The sequence below is a fragment of the Pristiophorus japonicus genome, chromosome 25 (assembly GCF_044704955.1).
Source record: "Pristiophorus japonicus isolate sPriJap1 chromosome 25, sPriJap1.hap1, whole genome shotgun sequence".
NCBI classification, from domain to species: domain Eukaryota; kingdom Metazoa; phylum Chordata; class Chondrichthyes; family Pristiophoridae; genus Pristiophorus; species Pristiophorus japonicus.
The window spans coordinates 30144656-30161415 of record NC_092001.1 but is presented as its reverse complement, the minus strand read 5'-3'; the positions used below and the strand labels follow the sequence as shown (position 1 = coordinate 30161415).

General features: G+C 45.4%; 10 non-coding genes across 10 annotated transcripts; all 10 read right to left on the bottom strand.

Annotated features, from left to right (window-relative positions):
- Positions 1–900: 900 nt before the first annotated feature.
- On the bottom strand, positions 901–971 carry trnag-ccc (transfer RNA glycine (anticodon CCC)). The gene has a single exon. It is a non-coding gene; the product is annotated as a tRNA-Gly (tRNA).
- A 1403-nt stretch (positions 972–2374) lies between these two features.
- Positions 2375–2445, bottom strand: trnag-ccc (transfer RNA glycine (anticodon CCC)). Its single transcript has one exon. It is a non-coding gene; the product is annotated as a tRNA-Gly (tRNA).
- A 1402-nt stretch (positions 2446–3847) lies between these two features.
- trnag-ccc (transfer RNA glycine (anticodon CCC)) lies at positions 3848–3918 on the bottom strand. Its single transcript has one exon. It is a non-coding gene; the product is annotated as a tRNA-Gly (tRNA).
- Positions 3919–5320: 1402 nt separating this feature from the next.
- Positions 5321–5391, bottom strand: trnag-ccc (transfer RNA glycine (anticodon CCC)). The gene has a single exon. It is a non-coding gene; the product is annotated as a tRNA-Gly (tRNA).
- A 1403-nt stretch (positions 5392–6794) lies between these two features.
- Positions 6795–6865, bottom strand: trnag-ccc (transfer RNA glycine (anticodon CCC)). The gene has a single exon. It is a non-coding gene; the product is annotated as a tRNA-Gly (tRNA).
- A 1402-nt stretch (positions 6866–8267) lies between these two features.
- trnag-ccc (transfer RNA glycine (anticodon CCC)) lies at positions 8268–8338 on the bottom strand. The gene has a single exon. It is a non-coding gene; the product is annotated as a tRNA-Gly (tRNA).
- Positions 8339–11216: 2878 nt separating this feature from the next.
- trnag-ccc (transfer RNA glycine (anticodon CCC)) lies at positions 11217–11287 on the bottom strand. Its single transcript has one exon. It is a non-coding gene; the product is annotated as a tRNA-Gly (tRNA).
- A 1402-nt stretch (positions 11288–12689) lies between these two features.
- Positions 12690–12760, bottom strand: trnag-ccc (transfer RNA glycine (anticodon CCC)). Its single transcript has one exon. It is a non-coding gene; the product is annotated as a tRNA-Gly (tRNA).
- Positions 12761–14161: 1401 nt separating this feature from the next.
- trnag-ccc (transfer RNA glycine (anticodon CCC)) lies at positions 14162–14232 on the bottom strand. The gene has a single exon. It is a non-coding gene; the product is annotated as a tRNA-Gly (tRNA).
- Positions 14233–15633: 1401 nt separating this feature from the next.
- On the bottom strand, positions 15634–15704 carry trnag-ccc (transfer RNA glycine (anticodon CCC)). Its single transcript has one exon. It is a non-coding gene; the product is annotated as a tRNA-Gly (tRNA).
- Between the last annotated feature and the right edge of the window lie 1056 nt (positions 15705–16760).

Here is a 16760-nt window from a genome sequence, read left to right as displayed (position 1 = left end):
TCATTCTTCTAAATTCCAGCGAGTGTAAGCCGAGTCGATCCAGTCTTTCTTCATGTCAGTCCTGCCATCCCTGGAATCAATCTGGTGAATATTCGCTACACTCCCTCAAAAGCAAGAATGTCCTTCCTCAGATTAGATGATCATAACTGCACACAATACTCAAGGTCTGGTCTCAGCAAGGTGCTGTACAAGTCTCCATGCTCCGATACCCTAATCTCCTCGCTATGAAGGCCAGCATGACATTTGGCTTCCTTTACTGCATGCTGTACCAGTATGTATGAATGACTTCAACGACCGATGTAACAAAATACCCAGGTCTCAATACCCCTCCGCTTTTACAAATCGGTCAACATTCAGATAACATTCTACCTTCAAGGTTTTGCCACCAAAGTGGATAAACTCACACTTATCTTCATTATATGGCATCTGCCATCCACCTAATCTGTCCAATTCCTCTGCAGCCTCCTCGCAGCTCGCACTGAAACCCAGCTTGGTGTGATTTGCAAAGTTGGAGATGTTACATTGAAGGAATTATTGAAAATCGCCACAGCTCGAGGAAACGGTACCGCCGCTCCTTTCTGCTCCTCCTTATTAAACTGCCGCCCAGACTTGCTCCCGCTCTTTCAACACCCGCTCATCTCTGCTGCCGTGCTGCAAACAGCCACTCCTGTGTGTTCTCGCTTTTTAAATTGCCGCTTCCCTCTGCTCGTGCAATTTGAAAAATAACTCAAATCCTTTACACCCTCACGTTACAAGCGATCCTCACTGCTCCCGCTCTTTATACCGAAGGATATCTGTGCCCCCGCTCATTTAACAGCCGCTCCTCTCTGTGTACGCTCTTGAAACAGTCGGGAAGTTCAATTTTTAAATACACGCTTTCTGAAATACTTCCATAAACACTGCATTGGCCGGGAATCGAACCCGGGTCTCCCACGTGGGAGGCGAGAATTCTACCACTGAACCACCAATGCTCACATTACGAGCACATTCAAGTTTAAAGATAGTGCAATTAGTGTTTAATTTTTGTTAATAAAAGGCGAAGAACAACAAAGCACCTCATATTCTGAAGATAGAAACATAGAAACTTAGAAATTGGTGCAGGAGTAGGCCATTGGTCCCTTCCAGCCAGCACCACCATTCAATATGATCATGGCTGTGTATGCAACTTCACTTCCCCTTCCTGATTTCTCTCCATGCCCCTTGATCACTTTAGCCGTAAGGGCCATATCTCACTCTCTTTTGAGTATATCTATCCAACTGGCTTCCACATCTTTCTGTGGTACAGAATTCCACAGGTTCACAATGATCTGAGTGAAGAAGATTCTCCTCGTGTCGGTCCTAAATGGTTTACACTTTTTCCTTAGACTGTGACCGCTGGTGCTGGGCTTCCTTTATTCGGACTGCGGGAACCTTTTTACGCCATCAAACCTGTCCATTCCCGACCAAATTTTAAATGTTTCCATGAGCTCCCCTCTCATTCTTCTAAATTCCAGCGAGTGTAAGCCTAGTCGATCCAGTCTTTCTTCATGTCAGTCCTGCCATCCCTGGAATCAATCTGGTGAATATTCGCTACACTCCCTTAACAGCAAGAATGTCCTTCCTCAGATTAGATAATCATAACTGCACACAATACTCAAGGTCTGGTCTCAGCAAGGTGCTGTACAAGTCTCCATGCTCCGATACCCTAATCTCCTCGCTATGAAGGCCAGCATGACATTTGGCTTCCTTTACTGCATGCTGTACCTGTATGTATGAATGACTTCAACGACCGATGTACCAAAATACCCAGGTCTCAATACCCCTCCGCTTTTACAAATCGGTCAACATTCAGATAACATTCTACCTTCAAGGTTTTGCCACCAAAGTGGATAAACTCACACTTATCTTCAGTATATGGCATCTGCCATCCACCTAATCTGTCCAATTCCTCTGCAGCCTCCTCGCAGCTCGCACTGCAACCCAGCTTGGTGTGATTTGCAAAGTTGGAGATGTTACATTGATGGAATTATTGAAAATCGCCACAGCTCGAGGAAACGGTACCGCCTTCCTTTCTACTCCTCCTTATTAAACTGCCGCCCAGACTTGCTCCCGCTCTTTCAACACCCGCTCATCTCTGCTGCCGTGCTGCAAACAGCCACTCCTGTGTGTTCTCGCTTTTTAAATTGCCGCTTCCCTCTGCTCGTGCTATTACGAAAAATAACTCAAATCCTTTACTCCCTCACGTTACAAGCGATCCTCACTGCTCCCGCTCTTGAGACCGAAGGATATCTGTGCCCCCGCTCATTTAACAGCCGCTCCTCTCTGTGTCCGCTCTTGAAACAGTCGGGAAGTTTAATTTTTAAATACACGCTTTCTGAAATACTTCCATAAACACTGTATTGGCCGGGATTCGAACCCGGGACTCTCGCGTGGGAGGCGATAATTTTACCACTGAACCACCAATGCTCACATTACGAGCACATTCAAGTTTAAAGATAGTGCAATTAGTGTTTAATTTTTGTTAATAAAAGGCGAAGAACAACAAAGCACCTCATATTCTGAAGATAGAAACATAGAAACTTAGAAATTGGTGCAGGAGTAGGCCATTCGTCCCTTCCAGCCAGCACCACCATTCAAATGACCATGGCTGTGCATGGAACTTCACTTCCCCTTCCTGATTTCTCTCCATGCCCCTTGATCACTTTAGCCGTAAGGGCCATATCTCACTCTCTTTTGAGTATATCTATCCAACTGGCTTCCACATCTCTCTGTGGTACAGAATTCCACAGGTTCACAATGATCTGAGTGAAGAAGATTCTCCTCGTGTCGGTCCTAAATGTTTAACACTTTATCCTTAGACAGTGACCGCTGGTACTGGGCTTCCTTTATTCGGACTGCGGGGACCTTTTTTGGCCATCAAACCTGTCCATTCCCGACCAAATTTTAAATGTTTCTATGAGCTCCCCTCTCATTCTTCTAAATTCCAGCGAGTGTAAGCCGAGTCGATCCAGTCTTTCTGCATGTCAGTCCTGCCATCCCTGGAATCAATCTGGTGAATATTCGCTACACTCCCTCAAAAGCAAGAATGTCCTTCCTCAGATTAGATGATCATAACTGCACACAATACTCAAGGTCTGGTCTCAGCAAGGTGCTGTACAAGTCTCCATGCTCCGATACCCTAATCTCCTCGCTATGAAGGCCAGCATGACATTTGGCTTCCTTTACTGCATGCTGTACCAGTATGTATGAATGACTTCAACGACCGATGTAACAAAATACCCAGGTCTCAATACCCCTCCGCTTTTACAAATCGGTCAACATTCAGATAACATTCTACCTTCAAGGTTTTGCCACCAAAGTGGATAAACTCACACTTATCTTCATTATATGGCATCTGCCATCCACCTAATCTGTCCAATTCCTCTGCAGCCTCCTCGCAGCTCGCACTGAAACCCAGCTTGATGTGATTTGCAAAGTTGGAGATGTTACATTGAAGGAATTATTGAAAATCGCCACAGCTCGAGGAAACGGTACCGCCGCTCCTTTCTGCTCCTCCTTATTAAACTGCCGCCCAGACTTGCTCCCGCTCTTTCAACACCCGCTCATCTCTGCTGCCGTGCTGCAAACAGCCACTCCTGTGTGTTCTCGCTTTTTAAATTGCCGCTTCCCTCTGCTCGTGCAATTTGAAAAATAACTCAAATCCTTTACACCCTCACGTTACAAGCGATCCTCACTGCTCCCGCTCTTTATACCGAAGGATATCTGTGCCCCCGCTCATTTAACAGCGGCTCCTCTCTGTGTACGCTCTTGAAACAGTCGGGAAGTTCAATTTTTAAATACACGCTTTCTGAAATACTTCCATAAACACTGCATTGGCCGGGAATCGAACCCGGGTCTCCCACGTGGGAGGCGAGAATTCTACCACTGAACCACCAATGCTCACATTGCGAGCACATTCAAGTTTAAAGATAGTGCAATTAGTGTTTAATTTTTGTTAATAAAAGGCGAAGAACAACAAAGCACCTCATATTCTGAAGATAGAAACATAGAAACTTAGAAATTGGTGCAGGAGTAGGCCATTGGTCCCTTCCAGCCAGCACCACCATTCAATATGATCATGGCTGTGTATGCAACTTCACTTCCCCTTCCTGATTTCTCTCCATGCCCCTTGATCACTTTAGCCGTAAGGGCCATATCTCACTCTCTTTTGAGTATATCTATCCAACTGGCTTCCACATCTTTCTGTGGTACATAATTCCACAGGTTCACAATGATCTGAGTGAAGAAGATTCTCCTCGTGTCGGTCCTAAATGGTTTACACTTTTTCCTTAGACTGTGACCGCTGGTGCTGGGCTTCCTTTATTCGGACTGCGGGAACCTTTTTACGCCATCAAACCTGTCCATTCCCGACCAAATTTTAAATGTTTCCATGAGCTCCCCTCTCATTCTTCTAAATTCCAGCGAGTGTAAGCCTAGTCGATCCAGTCTTTCTTCATGTCAGTCCTGCCATCCCTGGAATCAATCTGGTGAATATTCGCTACACTCCCTTAACAGCAAGAATGTCCTTCCTCAGATTAGATAATCATAACTGCACACAATACTCAAGGTCTGGTCTCAGCAAGGTGCTGTACAAGTCTCCATGCTCCGATACCCTAATCTCCTCGCTATCAAGGCCAGCATGACATTTGGCTTCCTTTACTGCATGCTGTACCTGTATGTATGAATGACTTCAACGACCGATGTACCAAAATACCCAGGTCTCAATACCCCTCCGCTTTTACAAATCGGTCAACATTCAGATAACATTCTACCTTCAAGGTTTTGCCACCAAAGTGGATAAACTCACACTTATCTTCAGTATATGGCATCTGCCATCCACCTAATCTGTCCAATTCCTCTGCAGCCTCCTCGCAGCTCGCACTGCAACCCAGCTTGGTGTGATTTGCAAAGTTGGAGATGTTACATTGATGGAATTATTGAAAATCGCCACAGCTCGAGGAAACGGTACCGCCTTCCTTTCTACTCCTCCTTATTAAACTGCCGCCCAGACTTGCTCCCGCTCTTTCAACACCCGCTCATCTCTGCTGCCGTGCTGCAAACAGCCACTCCTGTGTGTTCTCGCTTTTTAAATTGCCGCTTCCCTCTGCTCGTGCAATTTGAAAAATAACTCAAATCCTTTACACCCTCACGTTACAAGCGATCCTCACTGCTCCCGCTCTTTATACCGAAGGATATCTGTGCCCCCGCTCATTTAACAGCGGCTCCTCTCTGTGTACGCTCTTGAAACAGTCGGGAAGTTCAATTTTTAAATACACGCTTTCTGAAATACTTCCATAAACACTGCATTGGCCGGGAATCGAACCCGGGTCTCCCACGTGGGAGGCGAGAATTCTACCACTGAACCACCAATGCTCACATTGCGAGCACATTCAAGTTTAAAGATAGTGCAATTAGTGTTTAATTTTTGTTAATAAAAGGCGAAGAACAACAAAGCACCTCATATTCTGAAGATAGAAACATAGAAACTTAGAAATTGGTGCAGGAGTAGGCCATTGGTCCCTTCCAGCCAGCACCACCATTCAATATGATCATGGCTGTGTATGCAACTTCACTTCCCCTTCCTGATTTCTCTCCATGCCCCTTGATCACTTTAGCCGTAAGGGCCATATCTCACTCTCTTTTGAGTATATCTATCCAACTGGCTTCCACATCTTTCTGTGGTACAGAATTCCACAGGTTCACAATGATCTGAGTGAAGAAGATTCTCCTCGTGTCGGTCCTAAATGGTTTACACTTTTTCCTTAGACTGTGACCGCTGGTGCTGGGCTTCCTTTATTCGGACTGCGGGAACCTTTTTACGCCATCAAACCTGTCCATTCCCGACCAAATTTTAAATGTTTCCATGAGCTCCCCTCTCATTCTTCTAAATTCCAGCGAGTGTAAGCCTAGTCGATCCAGTCTTTCTTCATGTCAGTCCTGCCATCCCTGGAATCAATCTGGTGAATATTCGCTACACTCCCTTAACAGCAAGAATGTCCTTCCTCAGATTAGATAATCATAACTGCACACAATACTCAAGGTCTGGTCTCAGCAAGGTGCTGTACAAGTCTCCATGCTCCGATACCCTAATCTCCTCGCTATCAAGGCCAGCATGACATTTGGCTTCCTTTACTGCATGCTGTACCTGTATGTATGAATGACTTCAACGACCGATGTACCAAAATACCCAGGTCTCAATACCCCTCCGCTTTTACAAATCGGTCAACATTCAGATAACATTCTACCTTCAAGGTTTTGCCACCAAAGTGGATAAACTCACACTTATCTTCAGTATATGGCATCTGCCATCCACCTAATCTGTCCAATTCCTCTGCAGCCTCCTCGCAGCTCGCACTGCAACCCAGCTTGGTGTGATTTGCAAAGTTGGAGATGTTACATTGATGGAATTATTGAAAATCGCCACAGCTCGAGGAAACGGTACCGCCTTCCTTTCTACTCCTCCTTATTAAACTGCCGCCCAGACTTGCTCCCGCTCTTTCAACACCCGCTCATCTCTGCTGCCGTGCTGCAAACAGCCACTCCTGTGTGTTCTCGCTTTTTAAATTGCCGCTTCCCTCTGCTCGTGCTATTACGAAAAATAACTCAAATCCTTTACTCCCTCACGTTACAAGCGATCCATACTGCTCCCCCTCTTTATACCGAAGGATATCTGTGCCCCCGCTCATTTAACAGCCGCTCCTCTCTGTGTACGCTCTTGAAACAGTCGGGAAGTTTAATTTTTAAATACACGCTTTCTGAAATACTTCCATAAACACTGTATTGGCCGGGATTCGAACCCGGGACTCCTGCGTGGGAGGCGATAATTTTACCACTGAACCACCAATGCTCACATTACGAGTACATTCAAGTTTAAAGATAGTGCAATTAGTGTTTAATTTTTGTTAATAAAAGGCGAAGAACAACAAAGCACCTCATATTCTGAAGATAGAAACATAGAAACTTAGAAATTGGTGCAGGAGTAGGCCATTCGTCACTTCCAGCCAGCACCACCATTCAATATTATCATGGCTGTGCATGGAACTTCACTTCCCCTTCCTGATTTCTCTCCATGCCCCTTGATCACTTTAGCCGTAAGGGCCATATCTCACTCTCTTTTGAGTATATCTATCCAACTGGCTTCCACATCTTTCTGTGGTACAGAATTCCACAGGTTCACAATGATCTGAGTGAAGAAGTTTCTCCTCGTGTCGGTCCTAAATGGTTTACACTTTATCCTTAGACAGTGACCGCTGGTACTGGGCTTCCTTTATTCGGACTGCGGGGACCTTTTTACGCCATCAAACCTGTCCATTCCCGACCAAATTTTAAATGTTTCTATGAGCTCCCCTCTCATTCTTCTAAATTCCAGCGAGTGTAAGCCGAGTCGATCCAGTCTTTCTTCATGTCAGTGCTGCCATCCCTGGAATCAATCTGGAGAATATTCGCTACACTCCCTCAAAAGCAAGAATGTCCTTCCTCAGATTAGATGATCATAACTGCACACAATACTCAAGGTCTGGTCTCAGCAAGGTGCTGTACAAGTCTCCATGCTCCGATACCCTAATCTCCTCGCTATGAAGGCCAGCATGACATTTGGCTTCCTTTACTGCATGCTGTACCTGTATGTATGAATGACTTCAACGACAGATGTACCAAAATACCCAGGTCTCAATACCCCTCCACTTTTACAAATCGGTCAACATTCAGATAACATTCTGCCTTCAAGGTTTTGCCACCAAAGTGGATAAACTCACACTTATCTTCAGTATATGGCATCTGCCATCCACCTAATCTGTCCAATTCCTCTGCAGCCTCCTCGCAGCTCGCACTGCAACCCAGCTTGGTGTGATTTGCAAAGTTGGAGATGTTACATTGATGGAATTATTGAAAATCGCCACAGCTCGAGGAAACAGTACCGCCTTCCTTTCTACTCCTCCTTATTAAACTGCCGCCCAGACTTGCTCCCGCTCTTTCAACACCCGCTCATCTCTGCTGCCGTGCTGCAAACAGCCACTCCTGTGTGTTCTCGCTTTTTAAATTGCCGCTTCCCTCTGCTCGTGCTATTTGAAAAATAACTCAAATCCTTTACTCCCTCACGTTTCAAGCGATCCTCACTGCTCTCGCTCTTTATACCGAAGGATATCTGTGCCCCCGCTCATTTAACAGCCGCTCCTCTCTGTGCACGCTCTTGAAACAGTCGGGAAGTTTAATTTTTAAATACACGCTTTTTGAAATACTTCCATAAACACTGCATTGGCTGGGATTCGAACCCGGGACTCCCGCGTGGGAGGCGATAATTTTACCACTGAACCACCAATGCTCACATTGCGAGCGCATTCAAGTTTAAAGATAGTGAAATTAGTGTTTAATTTTTGTTAATAAAAGGCGAAGAACAACAAAGCATCTCATATTCTGAAGATAGAAACATAGAAACTTAGAAATTGGTGCAGGAGTAGGCCATTCGTCCCTTCCAGCCAGCACCACCATTCAATATGATCATGGCTGTGCATGCAACTTCACTTCCCCTTCCTGATTTCTCTCCATGCCCCTTGATCACTTTAGCCGTAAGGGCCATATCTCACTCTCTTTTGAGTATATCTATCCAACTGGCTTCCACATCTTTCTGTGGTACAGAATTCCACAGGTTCACAATGATCTGAGTGAAGAAGTTTCTCCTCGTGTCGGTCCTAAATGGTTTACACTTTATCCTTAGACAGTGACCGCTGGTACTGGGCTTCCTTTATTCGGACTGCGGGGACCTTTTTACGCCATCAAACCTGTCCATTCCCGACCAAATTTTAAATGTTTCTATGAGCTCCCCTCTCATTCTTCTAAATTCCAGCGAGTGTAAGCCGAGTCGATCCAGTCTTTCTTCATGTCAGTGCTGCCATCCCTGGAATCAATCTGGAGAATATTCGCTACACTCCCTCAAAAGCAAGAATGTCCTTCCTCAGATTAGATGATCATAACTGCACACAATACTCAAGGTCTGGTCTCAGCAAGGTGCTGTACAAGTCTCCATGCTCCGATACCCTAATCTCCTCGCTATGAAGGCCAGCATGACATTTGGCTTCCTTTACTGCATGCTGTACCTGTATGTATGAATGACTTCAACGACAGATGTACCAAAATACCCAGGTCTCAATACCCCTCCACTTTTACAAATCGGTCAACATTCAGATAACATTCTGCCTTCAAGGTTTTGCCACCAAAGTGGTTAAACTCACACTTATCTTCATGAGATGGCATCTGCCATCCACCTAATTTGTCCAATTCCTCTGCAGCCTCCGAGCAGCTCGCACTGCAACCCAGCTGGGTGTGATTTGCAAAGTTGGAGATGTTACATTGATGGAATTATTGAAAATCGCCACAGCTCGAGGAAACGGTACCGCTGCTCCTTTCTGCTCCTCCTTATTGAACTGCCGCCCAGACTTGCTTCCGCTCTTTCAACAGCCGCTCATCTCTGCTGCCGTGCTGCAAACAGCCACTCCTGTGTGTTCTCGCTTTTTAAATTGCCGCTTCCCTCTGCTCGTGCTATTTGAAAAATAACTCAAATCCTTTACTCCCTCACGTTTCAAGCGATCCTCACTGCTCTCGCTCTTTATACCGAAGGATATCTGTGCCCCCGCTCATTTAACAGCCGCTCCTCTCTGTGCACGCTCTTGAAACAGTCGGGAAGTTTAATTTTTAAATACACGCTTTTTGAAATACTTCCATAAACACTGCATTGGCTGGGATTCGAACCCGGGACTCCCGCGTGGGAGGCGATAATTTTACCACTGAATCATCAATGCTCACATTACGAGCACATTCAAGTTTAAAGATAGTGCAATTAGTGTTTAATTTTTGTTCATAAAAGGCGAAGAACAACAAAGCACCTCATATTCTGAAGATAGAAACATAGAAACTTAGAAAGTAGGTGCAGGAGTAGGCCATTCGTCCCTTCCAGCCAGCACCACCATTCAATATGATCATGGCTGAGCATGCAACTTCACTTCCCCTTCCTGATTTCTCTCCATGCCCCTTGATCACTTTAGCCGTAAGGGCCATATCTCACTCTCTTTTGAGTATATCTATCCAACTGGCTTCCACATCTTTCTGTGGCACAGAATTCCACAGGTTCACAATGATCTGAGTGAAGAAGATTCTCCTCGTGTCGCTCCTAAATGGTTTACACTTTATCCTTAGACAGTGACCGCTGGTGCTGGGCTTCCTTTATTCGGAATGCGGGAACCTTTTTACGCCATCAAACCTGTCCATCGCCGACCAAATTTTAAATGTTTCTATGAGCTCCCCTCTCATTCTTCTAAATTCCAGCGAGTATAAGCCTAGTCGATCCAGTCTTTCTTCATATCAGTCCTGCCATCCCTGGAATCAATCTGGTGAATATTCGCTACACTCCCTCAAAAGCAAGAATGTCCTTCCTCAGATTAGATGATCATAACTGCACACAATACTCAAGGTCTGGTCTCAGCAAGGTGCTGTACAAGTCTCCATGCTCCGAAACCCTAATCTCCTCGCTATCAAGCCCAGCATGACATTTGGCTTCCTTTACTGCATGCTGTACCTGTATGTATGAATGACTTCAACGACTGATGTACCAAAATACCCAGGTCTCAATACCCCTCCGCTTTTACAAATCGGTCAACATTCAGATAACATTCTGCCTTCAAGGTTTTGCCACCAAAGTGGATAAACTCACACTTATCTTCATTATATGGCATCTGCCATCCACCTAATCTGTCCAATTCCGCTGCAGCCTCCGAGCAGCTCGCACTGCAACCCAGCTTGGTATGATTTGCAAAGTTGGAGATATTACATTGATGGAATTATTGAAAATCGCCACAGCTCGAGGAAACGGTACCGCCGCTCCTTTCTGCTCCTCCTTATTAAACTGCCGCCCAGACTTGCTCCCGCTCTTTCAACACCCGCTCATCTCTGCTGCCGTGCTGCAAACAGCCACTCCTGTGTGTTCTCGCTTTTTAAATTGCCGCTTCCCTCTGCTCGTGCGATTTGAAAAATAACTCAAATCCTTTACTCCCTCACGTTACAAGCGATCCTCACTGCTCCCGCTCTTTATACCGAAGGATATCTGTGCCCACGCTCATTTAACAGCCGCTCCTCTCTGTGTCCGCTCTTGAAACAGTCGGGAAGTTTAATTTTTAAATACACGCTTTCTGAAATACTTCCACAAACACTGCATTGGCCAGGAATCGAACCCGGGTCTCCCGCGTGGGAGGCGAGAATTCTACCCCTGAACCACCAATGCTCACATTACGAGCACATTCAAGTTTAAATATATTGCAATTAGTGTTTAATTTTTGTTAATAAAAGGCGAAGAACAACAAAGCACCTCATATTCTGAAGATAGAAACATAGAAACTTAGAAAGTAGGTGCAGCAGTAGGCCATTCGTCCCTTCCAGCCAGCACCACCATTCAATATGATCATGGCTGAGCATGCAACTTCACTTCCCCTTCCTGATTTCTCTCCATGCCCCTTGATCACTTTAGCCGTAAGGGCCATATCTCACTCTCTTTTGAGTATATCTATCCAACTGGCTTCCACATCTTTCTGTGGCACAGAATTCCACAGGTTTACAATGATCTGCATGAAGAAGATTCTCCTCGTGTCGGTCCTAAATGGTTTACACTTTATCCTTAGACAGTGACCGCTGGTGCTGGGCTTCCTTTATTCGGAATGCGGGAACCTTTTTACGCCATCAAACCTGTCCATTCCCGACCAAATTTTAAATGTTTCCATGAGCTCCCCTCTCATTCTTCTAAATTCCAGCGAGTATAAGCCTAGTCGATCCAGTCTTTCTTCATATCAGTCCTGCCATCCCTGGAATCAATCTGGTGAATATTCGCTACACTCCCTCAAAAGCAAGAATGTCCTTCCTCAGATTAGATGATCATAACTGCACACAATACTCAAGGTCTGGTCTCAGCAAGGTTCTGTACAAGTCTCCATGCTCCGATACCCTAATCTCCTCGCTATCAAGGCCAGCATGACATTTGGCTTCCTTTACTGCATGCTGTACCTGTATGTATGAATGACTTCAAAGACTGATGTACCAAAATACCCAGGTCTCAATACCCCTCCGCTTTTACAAATCGGTCAACATTCAGATAACATTCTACCTTCAAGGTTTTGCCACCAAAGTGGATAAACTCACACTTATCTTCATTATATGGCATCTGCCATCCACCTAATCTGTCCAATTCCGCTGCAGCCTCCGAGCAGCTCGCACTGCAACCCAGCTTGGTGTGATTTGCAAAGTTGGAGATATTACATTGATGGAATTATTGAAAATCGCCACAGCTGGAGGAAACGGTACCGCCGCTCCTTTCTGCTCCTCCTTATTAAACTTCCGCCCAGACTTGCTCCCGCTCTTTCAACACCCGCTCATCTCTGCTGCCGTGCTGCAAACAGCCATCCTGTGTGTTCTCGCTTTTTAAATTGCCGCTTCCCTCTGCTCGTGCTATTTGAAAAATAACTCAAATCCTTTACTCCCTCACGTTACAAGCGATCCTCACTGCTCCCGCTCTTTATACCGAAGGATATCTGTGCCCCCGCTCATTTAACAGCCGCTCCTCTCTGTGTACGCTTTGAAACAGTCGGGAAGTTTAATTTTTAAATACACGCTTTCTGAAATACTTCCATAAACACTGCATTGGCCGGGAATCGAACCCGGGTCACCCGCGTGGGAAGCGAGAACTCTACCCCTGAACCACCAATGCTCACATTACGAGCACATTCAAGTTTAAAGATAGTGCAATTAGTGTTTAATTTTTGCTAATAAAAGGCGAAGAACAACAAATCACCTCATATTCTGAAGATAGAAACATAGAAACTTAGAAATTGGTGCAGGAGTAGGCCATTCGTCCCTTCCAGCCAGCACCACCATTCAATATGATCATGGCTGAGCATGCAACTTCACTTCCCCTTCCTGATTTCTCTCCATGCCCCTTGATCACTTTAGCCCTAAGGGCCATATCTCACTCTCTTTTGAGTATATCTATCCAACTGGCTTCCACATCTTTCTGTGGTACAGAATTCCACAGGTTCACATTGATCTGAGTGAAGAAGATTCTCCTCGTGTCGGTCCTAAATGGTTTACACTTTATCCTTAGACAGTGACCGCTGGTACTAGGCTTCCTTTATTCGGACTGCGGGAACCTTTTTACGCCATCAAACCTGTCCATTCCCGACCAAATTTTAAATGTTTCTTGGATCTCCCCTCTCATTCTTCTAAATTCCAGCGAGTATAAGCCGAGTCGATCCAGTCTTTCTTCATGCAGTCCTGACATCCCTGGAATCAATCTGGTGAATATTCGCTACACTCCCTCAAAAGCAAGAATGTCCTTCCTCAGATTAGATGATCATAACTGCACACAATACTCAAGGTCTGGTCTCAGCAAGGTGCTGTACAAGTCTCCATGCTCCGATACCCTAATCTCCTCGCTATCAAGGCCAGCATGACATTTGGCTTCCTTTACTGCATGCTGTACCTGTATGTATGAATGACTTCAACGACTGATGTACCAAAATACCCAGGTCTCAATACCCCTCCGCTTTTACAAATCGGTCAACATTCAGATAACATTCTACCTTCAAGGTTTTGCCACCAAAGTGGATAAACTCACACTTATCTTCATTATATGGCATCTGCCATCCACCTAATCTGTCCAATTCCGCTGCAGCCTCCGAGCAGCTCGCACTGCAACCCAGCTTGGTGTGATTTGCAAAGTTGGAGATGTTACATTGATGGAATTATTGAAAATCGCCACAGCTCGAGGAAACGGTCCCGCCGCTCCTTTCTGCTCCTCCTTATTAAACTGCCGCCCAGACTTGCTCCCGCTCTTTCAACACCCGCTCATCTCTGCTGCCGTGCTGCAACAGCCACTCCTGTGTGTTCTCGCTTTTTAAATTGCCGCTTCCCTCTGCTCGTGCTATTTGAAAAATAACTCAAATCCTTTGCTCCCTCACGTTACAAGCGATCCTCACTGCTCCCGCTCTTTATACCGAAGGATATCTGTGCCCCCGCTCATTTAACAGCCGCTCCTCTCTGTGCACGCTCTTGAAACAGTCGGGAAGTTTAATTTTTGAATACACGCTTTCTGAAATACTTCCATAAACACTGCATTGGCCGAGAATCGAACCCGGGTCTCCCGCGTGGGAGGCGAGAACTCTACCCCTGAACAACCAATGCTCACATTTCGAGCACATTCAAGTTTAAAGATAGTGCAATTAGTGTTTAATTTTTGCTAATAAAAGGCGAAGAACAACAAATCACCTCATATTCTGAAGATAGAAACATAGAAACTTAGAAATTGGTGCAGGAGTAGGCCATTCGTCCCTTCCAGCCAGCACCACCATTCAATATGATCATGGCTGAGCATGCAACTTCACTTCCCCTTCCTGATTTCTCTCCATGCCCCTTGATCACTTTAGCCGTAAGGGCCATATCTCACTCTCTTTTGAGTATATCTATCCAACTGGCTTCCACATCTTTCTGTGGTACAGAATTCCACAGGTTCACATTGATCTGAGTGAAGAAGATTCTCCTCGTGTCGGTCCTAAATGGTTTACACTTTATCCTTAGACAGTGACCGCTGGTACTGGGCTTCCTTTATTCGGACTGCGGGAACCTTTTTACGCCATCAAACCTGTCCATTCCCGACCAAATTTTAAATGTTTCTTGGAGCTCCCCTCTCATTCTTCTAAATTCCAGCGAGTATAAGCCTAGTCGATCCAGTCTTTCTTCATGTCAGTCCTGCCATCCCTGGAATCAATCTGGTGAATATTCGCTACACTCCCTCAAAAGCAAGAATGTCCTTCCTCAGATTAGATGATCATAACTGCACACAATACTCAAGGTCTGGTCTCAGCAAGGTGCTGTACAAGTCTCCATGCTCCGATACCCTAATCTCCTCGCTATCAAGGCCAGCATGACATTTGGCTTCCTTTACTGCATGCTGTACCTGTATGTATGAATGACGTCAAAGACTGATGTACCAAAATACCCAGGTCTCAATACCCCTCCGCTTTTACAAATCGGTCAACATTCAGATAACATTCTACCTTCAAGGTTTTGCCACCAAAGTTGATAAACTCACACTTATCTTCATTATATGGCATCTGCCATCCACCTAATCTGTCCAATTCCGCTGCAGCCTCCGAGCAGCTCGCACTGCAACCCAGCTTGGTGTGATTTGCAAAGTTGGAGATATTACATTGATGGAATTATTGAAAATCGCCACAGCTGGAGGAAACGGTACCGCCGCTCCTTTCTGCTCCTCCTTATTAAACTTCCGCCCAGACTTGCTCCCGCTCTTTCAACACCCGCTCATCTCTGCTGCCGTGCTGCAAACAGCCATCCTGTGTGTTCTCGCTTTTTAAATTGCCGCTTCCCTCTGCTCGTGCTATTTGAAAAATAACTCAAATCCTTTACTCCCTCACGTTACAAGCGATCCTCACTGCTCCCGCTCTTTATACCGAAGGATATCTGTGCCCCCGCTCATTTAACAGCCGCTCCTCTCTGTGTACGCTTTGAAACAGTCGGGAAGTTTAATTTTTAAATACACGCTTTCTGAAATACTTCCATAAACACTGCATTGGCCGGGAATCGAACCCGGGTCACCCGCGTGGGAAGCGAGAACTCTACCCCTGAACCACCAATGCTCACATTACGAGCACATTCAAGTTTAAAGATAGTGCAATTAGTGTTTAATTTTTGCTAATAAAAGGCGAAGAACAACAAATCACCTCATATTCTGAAGATAGAAACATAGAAACTTAGAAATTGGTGCAGGAGTAGGCCATTCGTCCCTTCCAGCCAGCACCACCATTCAATATGATCATGGCTGAGCATGCAACTTCACTTCCCCTTCCTGATTTCTCTCCATGCCCCTTGATCACTTTAGCCCTAAGGGCCATATCTCACTCTCTTTTGAGTATATCTATCCAACTGGCTTCCACATCTTTCTGTGGTACAGAATTCCACAGGTTCACATTGATCTGAGTGAAGAAGATTCTCCTCGTGTCGGTCCTAAATGGTTTACACTTTATCCTTAGACAGTGACCGCTGGTACTAGGCTTCCTTTATTCGGACTGCGGGAACCTTTTTACGCCATCAAACCTGTCCATTCCCGACCAAATTTTAAATGTTTCTTGGATCTCCCCTCTCATTCTTCTAAATTCCAGCGAGTATAAGCCGAGTCGATCCAGTCTTTCTTCATGCAGTCCTGACATCCCTGGAATCAATCTGGTGAATATTCGCTACACTCCCTCAACAGCAAGAATGTCCTTCCTCAGATTAGATAATCATAACTGCACACAATACTCAAGGTCTGGTCTCAGCAAGGTGCAGTACAAGTCTCCATGCTCCGATACCCTAATCTCCTCGCTATGAAGGCCAGCATGACATTTGGCTTCCTTTACTGCATGCTGTACCTGTATGTATGAATGACTTCAACGACCGATGTAACAAAATACCCAGGTCTCAATACCCCTCCGCTTTTACAAATCGGTCAACATTCAGATAACATTCTACCTTCAAGGTTTTGCAACCAAAGTGGATAAACTCACACTTATCTTCATTATATGGCATCTGCCATCCACCTAATCTGTCCAATTCCTCTGCAGCCTCCGAGCAGCTCGCACTGCAACCCAGCTTGGTGTGATTTGCAAAGTTGGAGATGTTACATTGATGGAATTATTGAAAATCGCCACAACTCG